The sequence below is a fragment of the Zootoca vivipara genome, chromosome 1 (assembly GCF_965207765.1).
Source record: "Zootoca vivipara chromosome 1, rZooViv2.hap1.1, whole genome shotgun sequence".
Classification (NCBI taxonomy): domain Eukaryota; kingdom Metazoa; phylum Chordata; class Lepidosauria; order Squamata; family Lacertidae; genus Zootoca; species Zootoca vivipara.
The window spans coordinates 34,174,700-34,187,355 of NC_142582.1; positions in this window are offsets into that span (position 1 = coordinate 34,174,700).

A 12,656-nucleotide genomic window follows, 5' to 3' on the forward strand; every position below is an offset into this window, starting at 1 on the left:
AAGACGAATGCCCTTTTTTGCAAGACGAATGTGTCTTGCGATCTGATGGTGACTCGCAAGATGAATTCGTTTTGCGAAAAATTTGTCTTGCAAATCGCGGTTTCCCATAGGAATGCATTGAAATTTAATTAATGCGTTCCTGTGGGCAAAAAAAAAATTAAATGCATTCCTATGGGAAACCGCGATTCGCAAGACGTATTTTTCGCAAAACGAATTGACTCGCGGAACGAATTAAATTCCACTTGCGAGGCACCACTGTATAGGCAGTCCATATGTCCATAATAGTATCCAAATGAGATTGACAATTATAAGCTCATGAGTTCAAATGGCAGCGAGGTCTTTAGACCACTGAATACCAGATGGGGTGATTCTGATAAGATAAATGGTCCTATCAGAAATACTTGCTCCCTGTTATCTTCTGCTCCATCTACTTATGGATGCTTTGGATAAAAAAGAAAGAAAAAGAGGGGGTCAGGGAGAGAGAATACATTTACACAGGCAAGAGTCATGTGTCCTTTGACCCTGAGAGTACATAATCTTTTCACATTTAGGCCAACCCTGTGGAGATTGGTTTTCCTATTGCAGAACTTATTTTAGCATAGGCAGGAACTGGTGTGTAGCTAACCTGAGCAGAGAAGTTAATTGCTACATTAGCAGTAAAGTTTAGTCAAAGGAACACAGCCCTGACATTTTAACACTTAGTTCTGAGAAACACTAGGCAATGAAGCACACACAGAAAGTATTACGCCTGGCTCAGATTGCTAACTCAGCAGCAAGGTGCTCTAGAAAGTTTGGCTTGCAGGAGTGGCAAGCTGCAAAGTAATAATCAAATCACTCTTCATTATCACATCCAACTGACAGCCAATGTTTTCTGGCAGATATATGTCTTCTTCCCACTATCTAAATGAAGAGATATTGGATATCCTTAAATAGTTCCTTGAGATAGTGTTGCACATTTGAATGAAAGCAAGAGAAACTCGTTTGCAAGTTTTCCTCTCAGCGTAGCAAATCTGGTGCTTTCTAGCCTTTTTTTTTTTTTGCACCACATCTCCCATCAGCCCCAGCCAGCATGACCAATGGTCAGGGGTGATGGGTGTTGTAGTTCAACAAGATCTAGAGGACACCATGTTGACACCTCCCTCTCAGGCTTGGATTGCATATATGTGTAAATAAACCATCTCTCATAAAGGCACCATATATCTTTCAGAGCAAGAAGCATAGAAATGAGTTTCTTGTTCCTTAAATAAATGGCAGATGTTATAGTTTTCTTTTCTCTCAGTGGTTCTTCTTTGTAGCCCACTTGCCATTAGCTGTTACTACTGTTAAGAGATTTAGTGGCCAGGGTCCAATGAGCTACTTAGGAATGCACACACCCAGCTGAGACTTTAATTCTAACCACCCTCTTGAACTGCAGACCACAATCCCATATTGCAAACTGCTCTTGAAAGTCTTCTCATTTTCAAAATGGGTTTGCCATGCTTCGTTGGGGTTTCCTGTGTTCAAGAGAAACAAGCACAAAATACCTTTGGGAGCATAGAACTAGGCTCGGAGTTCTTCATGGTGCCTATACTTCCATGAGCAATGAACGCTATCCCTTAGCCAGCTTCTTTCCTGGAGTATTCAGTTTTTATGATCTTACACAATTACATAACTGGACAATCTTAGGGTGCAATCCAATCCCTGGTGGCCAGCTTAATGGCATTGTATAGACACCACTGCATCCAAAACATACACTGGCTACCATTAGCTGGGATATAGGTTGGTTCAGTTCATGGAAGTTGCAAGGTTCAAACAAGGCAAGCACTTCCTGAGCAGCAGCTGACACTCTTACCCAAACCATTATATCAAGGTATTGGAAAACTTCCCTTAGAAAGGATCCATAAATAGATTTTGCTCTCCTGTTCTGGTGTAAGAAATAATTGGCTGATTGGTCAAAGCACTTTGGATTATTTCCATAGCATTTGGCATGATATTTCACGAATGACTTATTTGTTCTTTATTAAACTTGATTGTCCAGCATCCATCTGTAAGAGACATATTTGCTGGTGGATAGAGTCACAGGCAACCTGCCACTTATGTATGGGAAGATCCACTAAAGCAAGAACAGCATGCAAAATAATTTGCAAAAAGTAGTGGTGTACCAAAAGCTGCCTTCCAGTTTCTCGAAAGTTTTCTTCCCCCCGACATAGAGCCCTATACATTTATCTACCTCAGTCTCTGGGGACTTCAATAATTCTCTTAGAATTATAGTCAATGTGTGGTTTTGAACTTGCCCAGTTGGGAGGTAGTCGAAAATGGTGTGTTTTGCCTTCCAGTAAGCATTTCTCCTCCAGCATTTTGCCGCCTCCCCAGCTCCTTGATCTGAAAAAGCCCCATAGGAAGAATTGCCTCACAATGTGTTTCTCTGCAGCAGTGAAGAGTACTGACTGTGGGATGTGATACATAAGTAGCAGTCAAGTACAACATTCCTTGTTTTCCTAGAGTGGACATGCGGGGGAATGTTTGGTCCAGCAAAGTTGCAATGCATCTACTCAACACACTTCTTCTTCTTCTTCTTCTTCTTCTTCTTCTTCTTCTTCTTCTTCTTCTTCTTCTTCTTCTTCTTCTTCTTCTTCTTCTTCTTCCTTTGTATGGTAATACATATATGCATGATTAGAATATCTGGCTAATAATCTTTGAAAAATGTCCTTTACAAAATAATAACAACCTATTCCATTTGGATGTGGTAGGTTCTGGACAGTTTTGCCATGCCTACAAAATAATTAGTCTTCATCTTCACTCATCTAGGAAAGAGGAATCGCAAACTGATTATTCTGCAAATGGACAGTCACAACTGCATTCTCCCCCCTCTCTCTCCTCCTTTCCAAATGAAGAACCTCCCATAGTAATAGACAAGCTTATTGTGCTGGGTGGGGGTGGAGGGGAACCCTACGCAGAGGGCACCCTTTGCATGCAACGCTTTCCATATGTAATAGGCAAGTTTCTACAATTGAGCACCGCACCAGAGTAGTAGTTAGGGCTTTATTACTAATTTGTATTGATGGCCTAAAAAAAGTAGCATGCTTTGCAGTTCTATGAAAGAAAAGATTATAAATGGAGATTAATTATAATTTTGCTAGCTCAGTACTTGTAAAACTAAAGCAATTTATATTCTTTCTCTTAATGATCTCCATTCCTGATTGCAGTAATGTAATCTAATTGTGATTATGATAGTATCTGAATCATGTGGGCCTCGATGTGATTGGAACTACTCTTTGCATTAAAAAGTAATTTTGGAGTAATGATGAAAAGTTACTGTGGAAAATTGGCAAGTAATATATTTTACTCTGTATCTTAAGTTTCTCCTTTCATTTTTGATTATATCTCATAGCAAGGATAAGCATGATATTATATCAAGGATTTATTACATCAAAGACTTGCCAATGATAATTATGAGTATCAAGGATAAGCCTGATATTATTGGAATAACATAGATATGGTAAGGCAAGAAATTGACAAAGCTTTTAAAATACTTGGCTGGGCTTTAACAAAAGGGAATATTAGAAGAAGTGGGTCAGTGTCCCTAATGAGTAAGTGTACACAGGAGGGAACCTACAACATTCTGGCAGAATAGGGTTCTGGTAAAAGTCTCTGAAAGATAGTGGTGGTGATTACCCCTAATCTCACCCCAAGATGTTAATTTACAGGTGAAATAATTTGGTTCTGTCCTTGTCCCAAAGCAGTCAAAATTGATTTAGGCATCAGTTGCACCGACTGAATGAGAAAGAAGGCAACAATATTTGCATAGGCATTCACATTTGCTGTAGGGAGGATGTCATCTTGTGAAATGGATGCCTTTATCCTGTCTTTGAGCGTACCATTTCTCCTGGATAGTGTAGAAATGCAACCTCCGTGTCTAAGTGTAGGTTTCAGAGGAAAAAAACAAGAGATGTTCATCAAACTCGCTTGCATCTAACAGGTTTCAAGGAGGTGGAGGACCCTGGTGGAAATTTTCTTTCACAAAAATCCCTTCATGGTTGTGATGGGTGAGAAATGTTGATTCAATTCACATTTAAAGGTAGACCCACCCACCCCCTTCACTTTTTGAAACAGTATGCAAACTGAAATCCTTTGAAATTGAAACTCCTGCAACATTTTCAGCGTAGTTCTCCCAACAGGTAATGTGGGGAGGAAAGCCTATTCTAGGGCTAAATGTGCATTAAAAAGCATATATTCACGGAAAGAGCATGCAAAAATGCATTACATTGGAGGAAATTGCATATAAAAATGTGTATATTGGGAAAAATTTGCATGAAAATGCTAGTGATTATATATATATATTTAAACACACACACACACACACACACACACACACAGAGAGAGAGAGAGAGAGAGAGAGAGAGAGAGAGAGAGAGAGAGAGATTTGGATTTCCCCCTTCTAAGTATTGCATGAGGTTGCTTAGATGCCTTTTTGTGGCCTCGGTCCAGTATACCTGAAGGAGCGTCTCCACCCCCATCGTTCTGCCCGGACACTGAGATCCAGTGCCGAGGGCCTTCTGGCGGTTCCCTCACTGCGAGAAGCAAAGCTACAGGGAACCAGGCAGAGGGCCTTCTCGGTAGTGGCACCCGCCCTGTGGAACGCCCTCCCACCAGAGGTCAGAGATAAACAACTACCTGACATTTAGAAAAAATACCTAAAGGCAACCCTGTTTAGGGAAGTTTTTAATCTGTGATATTTGATGTATTTTAATGTTTGTTGGAAGCCGCCCAGAGTGGCAGGGGAAGCCCAGCCAGATGGGTGGGGTATAAATAAATTATTATTATTATTATTATTATTATTATTATTATTATTATTATATTATATTGTGTTTATTCAGAGTGGCATGAGAATAATCCCTCACATCAATATGGTCCTTCCCACACAAATTTAGCGCCTGATCAAGGAAAGGGTTGATGCAGTCTGAAATGCTAGATATTCTTTCTCTGCTGGCGGTGGTGGGGGATTCAAGCATGCAATCCCCTATCTGCTGTAGGACAGAGACTGCACCTTTTCCATTAGAGACCTTTGCTGAGAAGAGCATCTTATTAAAGCCTTCTAGCTGCACAAATCAGCTGTCAGGAAAGGTGGGTGCAGCAAGGAGAGATTGGCCAGACTCGGATGCTATGCTTCCTTTCTTCCTCAAACCCACCTCAAATGACAAGAAACGTCATTCAGAAGCTATCCAAAGAGAAAGTCTCAGTAGAGTTCTCTGGATTAAGCTCCTCCTCAAGCTAAACACCAAACCCGGCTACCCTTCTTGAATTTATCATAATTAATAGGTATTCATCAAGTTAAGAGAGTCAGAAGCCGTGATTGCTACGAAGTTGGATTATTGTATCGTTATCATGAGTACTATGTTTCACATTGTCTCGGTGATCCTGACGGCAGCATTGATTTGACTGCAACATTTTTGCCCCACGATTTTGCACGATAAAAAGGCTGGGGAGAGCAGCTGCAGCAGCAGCAGTGTGGAATGATGCTTGATACGTACTTTCGCCTTCTCTAAAAGACAGCCCAAAATGCCTCTAAAAGAAGGCGGTTGGCAGTAAAAATTCTATTGTCAGAGGCCAGTTTCTTAGCAACAACACCCTCTCAATGTGTCACAAGTCTGGGGCCCTTTGGCCTCTCGGAGGAAGTTCCTTAGGTGTCTTTTACACACTGAGTGCTTTGTGATAGGTTAAGGCCTGCTGGCTGTCAACTTGGTCCCTTAAGGGAACTTGACAGATCTTTAAAAAAAATAAAATCAATTTTAAGCTCACATGCCCCAGTGGGTGCCAAAGCCACTTCAGAGAGCCTGAAAGATGGCTGAGTCGACAGGATTTGACTTCCAGAGGTAGAAAGGTGACAAACTCTATCATGAGAAAGGGGCAGCTGAGGGCCTCAGAGGCCTAACCTGCTCCCAGGATCCGGGGCCTGGTGTTGTATTGAACCTATTTATCTCTTTCATGGGCCCAAGGTACCACGGGGAAAGAAAAGTTGTTCAAAAAAAAAAATGCTGGCAGAATTCAGGGGTGTAAATGATGAATTACTTTTCATCAGCTGAAAGGAAACATACTCTGGAACAATACTGAAAGGGAGCAGGAGCATCTGACCTCCTGCTTCAGAGCAGCCAATATCTTCATTCAAGAAGACAACCATGAAATTACACAGAAAATGGGATTGTCATGAACAGCCCCTTGAAATCTCAGTATACAGTCATTACGGCATGGGAAAAAGCCTTCATCCACACATCATAACTTGTAACAGACGGGGTGGCAGGAGGGGGGGGGGTGAGGGCTGAGAAATAGCAACAAAACCAGGACTTGGAGTTACCAGTGAGAATGTGGAATATATTTGTTGATCTAACTTTACCTTGTTAGTCCCCCAGATCATTATATATAGACATAACTATGGACTAACGTTACAGTGATTTTGTGGTTATTTTTATAGGACCTGCATATTGGACCTGCTTTGCAAATTAAGGAGTGGGGAAATAAATGAAGAAAAACTGAAAATTGCATTTAGAGTAATGAATCCTCGTTTTATGACTGTTGTTTGATTGTTGTTTTAAATGCCAATCCTTTTTGGATTTTCAAACAGGAAGTTGTCAGTACAAGGTGTAAATTGCAGAGATCTCTGCAAAACATTCATCCAATTAGAGGCAATTTCAAGTTGTATATTCTGATTTTTTATTTTTGTTGAAATATTCAAGCATTGCATTTCCAAACACTCCTACTCCTACTAAGCTTTACTTAGGAATCAGCATGCTTAGGATTGCATTGTAAGACTGGAACCAAACTCAGTTGTGTGATATTGTCTGAGAATGACACAGCCTGTGCTCAGATTTGCATGTTCACCTTAGAGGCATGTTTTGTCTCTGCATGATGGACCAAATGCATAATCCACTTTACTGCAAAGTGCCAAGGGTGTCAGTTTGCTCTGGTGATACTTCATTGGGGGGGGGGCAGAATTTCCATTTTACTTAACTTACTCTCCTCTTCATCCTTGCTCATCTCTGCTTTTTGTTACTTTTCTTCCATATTCAGTTTTCCCCTAGAACCCGTGGCTGGTGACAATCACTGTAAATTCATTTCCCCTAATTGTAAAACACCTGTACAGAAAACAGATTATTGCCAGTATTTTGCAGAGATTAACTCAAGCAGCATACTTTTTTCAGACTATACCAGCAAACTACGAACATGCTGTAATTTCAAGAAAAGGCCTTACCAGTCGTTCCCTTGGGTTTAGCGGCAAAGTCTTTTCCAGACTGCATTTTTGAGCAAAATACACCCTCTGTTGGAAAATAAGAGTCTGAGAGCATACGTCTAATCAAGCAATTTGGAGGAGGAATCCTGAATGCTACAATACACTGATTTCAAACTACAACTATTCTTCTTAGCAGGATCTGGGCCTCTATGGTCCAGCTCACACTGGATAAAAGGTGATGATAAGAAATAAAGCAAGATTATTATTTATATCACATATAATATTGAATTATATATTCTGACTTGTAAATATACAGCGATTTAACCTAAAAAAGGGATTTAACATAAACAAACATGCTAAATTCTACACTTACCTTTTAAAATTGAATTCGCTCTCACCTATCAAATACATTGCATTAAGCCTACTTTTTCTGTGCGAAAGAAAAGTAAAAAACCAAGCAGAAAGTATAAGACTTTGGTGATCAACCTTTATGAGCAATAGCTAGGGTCATGCATTGTTTTGCAATGTCTGTTATTCCTTGGTATTTTGCTCAGTACTTAACCAGCCTCACTTTTTGAAAATTCTGAGCACTTAAATTATAATCCAGCATACCTAATCCTGTGTTGGATTGTTGTCCAAATAGGAAAGCTTGCTTTGGGTCCTTTGATGCGCTCAGAAAGCCAAACAGAAAGCCATTAATTTAATAAACAACTTCACATGTCTTTTATCCTAAAAGAATGTGTAGTGAAAATGGCATATGGACCACATGGCCAGGGGTAGATTATACCCCTAGGGAATTATTCCCCTAGGTAAAATTTAAAATCTATATGTTGTAATTGTTATTGCAACTAATTAACTCTCAGGAAATGGGTAGCATATAATATACATAAATTGCCAGTTCTCAATTTCCTCTCATCTTCCCCCAGCATTTTCATTGTTATATAATGGTGTGACTGGCAGAGTCATCCTAAATCCCGCCTCCTCCTCCTGCTGCCATCACTACCACATCAGCAGCAGAAAGTCTGGACAGGCAGTTGGGCCCTTATGTCATCTGGGATCTAGTAGATCCTTGGCCAGCTTAGCCTCACTTGTTCCCCATCTTCAGAATGCCCTGAAGGTGGCCTGCTCTTGATGGGGTTACACTCTCTCTGAGGGAGTGGGTTCACAGCTAGGGGGTACATAAGGTCACTTAAGGTCCTGAGGTCCTACACCAGGCATCCCCAAACTTCGGCCCTCCAGATGTTTTGGACTACAATTCCCATCTTCCGCGACCACTGGTCCTGTTAGCTAGGGATCATGGGAGTTGTAGGCCAAAACATCTGGAGGGCCGCAGTTTGGGGATGCCTGTCCTATACAAAGCCCTAGTCCTCTGGACATCAATAGGTCAACCTTTCAGTTACTCTGCTGGGGGTATTTTTATTTATTTATCCAAAAATAAAGAAATTAAGTGGAAAACAATACAATTTCATGAACAATGCGCACAAAACAAAAACAAAAAAAGGATATCAATTTTGATCATTGCATTCACAAGCCCTGGGAAGAAGAATTGTTTATTTTGGATGGTAGTAACATGCCCTCTTTTTCAGAATGTTTCCTTAGTTATAGATATCAGAATGCTATCCTCAGTGTTATGATATTGTCACCTGAAGCTTTCAAATTACCAAGAATTCAAAATATCTTTCGCAGGAGGCATTTGAATATTGTCAGCATCATTTAGATATAATAAATGTTTGCCATGTAGTTGAAACCGTGTTTTCTTCTTTGGTCCTCTTGTATACCTTAATTTTTGAATTAATTTTTTCACAATAGCTATAGACCAGATTTGACTATGCAATATACAGTGGTACCTCTGGTTACAAACTTAATTTGTTCCGGAGGTCCGTTCTTAATCTGAAACCGTTCTTAACCTGAGGTACCACTTTAGCTAATGGGGCCTCCCGCTGCCGCCAGTGCGCGATTTCTGTTCTCATCCTGGGGCAAAGTTCTTAACCCGAGGTACTACTTCTGGGTTAGTGGAGTCTGTAACCCGAAGTATTTGTAATCCAAGGTACCACTGTATAATCAGTCCTTTATCCTAACTGACACCATTTGGGCCGTCCCATCTCCCCCGTAATGCAAATAAGGGGACAGACATCAATTCTTGCTTTGCTGTGAAATTAATTTTAGTAGTGATATGTCCCCAAAAGCTGCCACCGAATGACACTCCCACCATAAGTACCTGTATGATTTTTAAAGTGCCAAGTGCCAGCATTTGTGGTAGAGATTGGTGTTTATATATGCTAAGACAGTGTTTCTCAACCTTTTTTGGGCCAAGGCACACTTGTTCCATGAAAAAAATCATGAGGCACACCACCATTAAAAAAGTTAAAAAATTTAACTCTGTGCCGCCCTATATTGACTATATAATTATGACTGTAAGAAACACTTGCCAATTGCTGTGTTGGTTGCAATCTCCTGTAATAAGGCTTCACAAGCCGCTGATTTCTCTGCCAGCACAATCCTTTGCTCAGCAAGTTTCAGGTTGAGCTCATCCAGCCAGCTTCTTTAAGTTTGTCTAAAACCACCCTCCTGTGGTGGTGGCTGTTGAGAGCTGCGCTCGCCCCGCGTCGTGACCCGACCAGCTTCCTTTCCGGCGGGTTAGTGCTGTATATTGGCGGCCGCCAGGCACGTGACAATGCAAATTGCCCTTCTCGTCGCCGCACGTCGCGGCACACCAGCCAGTGTCTCGCGGCACACTAGTGTGCCGCGGAACAGCGGTTGAGAAACACTGTGCTAAGATAACTGGTGCATAGTGCCACCAAAATGTGATTTAAGAATAGATTCTTGAACCATTGCTGAAACTGATTTCACAGGCCTTATGTTCCATATTCCTTTCCATTTTGTGGGACCCAAGTTGTAACCCAAATCCTTTTCCGTCCATTTTTGTAATCCTGTTAGATCACCTGTGTCTAATTTCGTGAATATTTTATAAATTTGGGTCATCCTGACATTAAATTATGTGCAGGATCAGGTGTTCAAACAGTGTTAATTCTCCTTTCACTTGCTGTTTAATAAAATATTTTACTATAAATGAACTAATTTGCCTAAATTCAAACCCACACTGCTCTTGTTCTTTTAAAATTTCTCCAATTTATTCTTCTGTTTTAGGCTGGCCATTATTGTAGAAATCCCTAATCCTATATAATCTCTTTACTGACCATTGAAAAATTTTTTTCCTTGTTTCTATTCTTAGTAAAGAAAAGTGGATGATTAAAAAAGGGAACAAGTAGAAACTGGATCAGTAACTTCCATCTAGATTTGAAAATTGTAATTGTAGTTTTTAAGAAGGGACTTTGTGCCCATTCTAGGTCCTTAAGACTTTTATTAAGGAAAAAAGCCGTCACTACTGGGATTCCATCTTAACTATCAATTTAACATTTTCTTTCTTTACTAATGGCAGGATTTGCCTTAATTGATTTGCCTTGTAATATAGATGAAGGTTGGAGATGCTCCAACATTCCACCTTCACCTTTTGGCTTATATAAATAACTTCTTCTGATTAATGCTCTCTTTCCCCTGCCCAAATATATAGCCTTCTATTAACTTTAGAGAAGTTAATACCCCCCTTTACATTTTGCATCGAATACACCTACATAAGACACAGTGAGGTATATTAACCTTAGATTCTACCCAGATCAGAACTCAGACAGTTAAAATAAGAGCACAGTTTATTTGTTTGTTTTATTGCATTTACACCCCACCCTTTCTTCCAAGGAGCTCAATGTGGTTCTTCCCTCCCAGTTTTATACTCACAACAACCCTGTGAGGTAGGTTAGCCTGAGAGACAGTGATTGACCCAAAGTCACCCAGTGAGCTTCATGGCTGAGTAGAAATCCGAACCCTGGTCTCCCAGGTCCTAGCCATCACATCAGAACAAGTAGTCATTTTATAAAGAGTTCCTAAAGTTCTATTTTCCCGAATTAACAGAACTGACTATCCTAAATTTCATCATGTATTTATTCATTTAAATATCTATACCGCCCTTCATCCGAGGATCACAGGATGGTTTGCAGCTACCCAAAGTTTCACACATATATTTTTATTATCCCTCTTAACTAATTCCCCTTTCTCTCTTGCCTCCCACAGCCACTCCACTTTCCAACTGTCACTTCCTAATTCACACTTTCTTATCTGCTCCTCCCGTTGTTCACATTCACACTATACCTTTAAAGCACTATGACACCACATTAAACAGTCATGGAATTCTGGGAGCTGTAGTTCGTAAAGGATGCTGAGTGTTGTTAGGTGACCCCCTATTCTCTTCAAAGAGCTACAATTTTCAGTGTGGTTTAACAGCAGTCCTTCCTGGGAACTCTGTGCTCTACATGTGCTTCTTCCTTTGGTGCAGTTTCTGCATATTTAACCCGAATATGAGGCAACTACTGTAGCACTCCTATAGTGACTGTTGTTGTTTTCTGGGTTATTGCACCTATCTTGAGTGGTCTTGTGCACAAAAGGCCAATCAGAGATGGGGGAACAACTTTTTTCAGTTTGCATTTCACATTTACAGGATCAATAAGCAAACAGAAGCACGGCTGTCCTTCAAATTGTGCGCTTTTCTGATTTTTGTGATGCTGTTCTCCAATAAAAAAGTGTGTACAGAAAACATATGAAAAGAGAGTGTACCTAAAAATGCATATATTAAGAGAAAATAGTGTTAAAATGCATTATTTCAAGTAGAAATGCTTGCAGAAATATGTATATAAGGATAAGTGCACAAAATGTTTTTGTTAGTCTAATTCTCGATCATTTGGATTTTCTGTTATATGTTTTGCTTTGTTCAAGATGTGCATAGCTTCTAGAACACTGTCAAACCATCTCGACCTCTGTCGTTCCCTTCTCCTTGTGCCCTCAATCTTTCCCAACACTAGGGTCTTTTCCATGTTTTTTTTTTTTGCCTACCTCTTAGCAATCGTCACAACTTTGTAAGGTTTGGTGGTTAGGCATTGGTTTTAGGGGAATGTGGGGAGGGGAGGTGCAGCCATCACCTGCCCCTCCATTTTGATAGGGTATTCCGTTAAAGGAATCCAGGGTCTGGATCTCGTCTGAAGCCCGGGGAGGGGCTAGGGCCATGCCAGGACCCCGGGAACCCCAGGGGTGAGCTCCAGTCAATATGCATTGATGGAGCTCCCTCTGCTGGTAGTTTACCCTTGCAGGCTCCCTGCTGGGTGGGCAGGAGCTAGTATAGTAAATGCCTAAGCCAATACCAGTCACACTTGTGTATTTAATAAAGTTGTAGCCTAAATTTGCCCATTAACCTTTAAACTAAATTCTGTCTCCACTGTGTCTTATTTCCATGGGGTGGGTTTCAGGGTTCGACGTGCAACTTGATTCTTACAGATTTGTCAATCTTGTCAGCAATGAAGGCTGGTCCACTACTGTGGCATAGCTCTCCCAAAGAGAATGTCAAGAA